General features: G+C 38.0%; 1 pseudogene; it reads left to right on the top strand.

The window, feature by feature from the left end:
* The first annotated feature begins 386 nt into the window (after nt 1-386).
* Nucleotides 387-1,197, top strand: LOC108525722 (60S ribosomal protein L7 pseudogene; annotated as a pseudogene).
* The last annotated feature ends 434 nt before the right edge of the window (nt 1,198-1,631 follow it).

Consider the following 1,631-nt stretch of genomic DNA (forward strand, 5'->3'; position numbering starts at 1 on the left):
ATGGAAAGGAAAACCTGAACCAGCCACTACAAAACAAACCAAAATGTAAAGCCCATCGACACTATAAGGAAACTGCATCAGCTAGTAGGCAAAATAACCAGCTAGCATCATAATGACAGGATCAAATTCACACATAACAATATTAGCCTTAAATGTAATGTGCTAAATGCCCCAATTAAAAGACACAGATTGGCAAATTGGATAAAGATTCAAGACCCATCAGTGTGCTGTATTCAGGAGACCTATCTCACAAGCAAAGACACACACAGGCTCAAAATAAAGGGATGGAGGAAGATTTACCAAGCACATGTAAAGCAAAAAAAAAAAAAAAAAAAAAAACAGACTTTAAGTGTATGTGTCAACTTCTTCTTTTTCCAGCTATAACCATGGAGGGTACAGAAGAGAAGAAGATTCCTGCTGTGCCAGAAACCCTCAAGAAAAAGCGAAGGAATTTCGCAGAGCTGAAGATCAAGCGCCTAAGAAAGAAGTTTGCCCAAAAGATGCTTTGAAAGGGAAGGAGGAAGCTTATCTATGAAAAAGTGAAGCACTATCACAAGGAATATAGGCAAATGTACAGAACTGAAATTCAAATGGCGAGGATGGCAAGAAAAACTGGCCACTTCTGTGTTCCTGAAGAACCCAGATTGGCATTTGTCATCAAGATCAGAGGTATCAATGGTGTGAGCCAAAAGGTCTGAAAGGTGTTGCAGCTTCTTCACCTTCGTCAAATCATCAGTGGAACCTTTGTAAAGCTCAACAAGGCTTCAGTTAACATGCTGAGGATTGTAGAGCCATATATTGCATGGGGCTACCCAAATCTAAAGTTAGTAAATGAACTAATGTACAAGCATGGTTATAGCAAAATCAATAAGAAGTGAATTGCTTCAACAGATAATGCTTTGATTGCCCAATCTCTTGGTAAATATGGCATCATCTGCATGGAGGATCTGATTCATGGGATCTATACTATTGGAGAATGCTTCAAAGAAGCAAATAACTTCCTATGAGCCTTCAAATTATCTTATCCATGAGGCAGAATGAAGTAAAAGACCACCCATTTTGTAGAAGGTGGAGATGCTGGCAACAGGGAGGACAAGATCAACAGGCTTATTAGAAGAATGAACTAAGTTGTCTACCATGATTATTTTTCTAAGCTGGTCAGTTAATAAACACTACCTGATCTCAAATTGGAAAAAATAAACAAGCGTTAAACCAACAAAGATAAAAAAAAAAAAAAAAAAAAAAAAGGGCATTACATAATGGTAAAGGGATCAATGCAACAAGAAGAGCTAACTATCCTAAATATATATGCACCCAATACAGGAGCACCCAGATTCATAAAGCAAGTTCTTAGAGACCTACAAAGAGACTTAGACTCCCACACAATAATAGTGGGAGACTTTAACACCCCACTGTCAATATTAGATCAACAAGACAGAATTATCAAGGATATCAGGACTTGAACTCAGCTCTCTACCAAGTGGAGCTATTAGACATCTACAGAACTCTCCACCCCAGATCATCAGAATATATATTCTTCTCAGCACCACATAGCACTTATTCGAAAATCGACCATTAATTGGAAGTAAAACACTCCTCAGCAAATGCAAAAGAACACAAATTGTTCAGAC

This window comes from Rhinopithecus bieti, unplaced genomic scaffold, assembly GCF_001698545.2.
Source record: "Rhinopithecus bieti isolate Rb0 unplaced genomic scaffold, ASM169854v2 repeat_19354, whole genome shotgun sequence".
Taxonomy (NCBI): domain Eukaryota; kingdom Metazoa; phylum Chordata; class Mammalia; order Primates; family Cercopithecidae; genus Rhinopithecus; species Rhinopithecus bieti.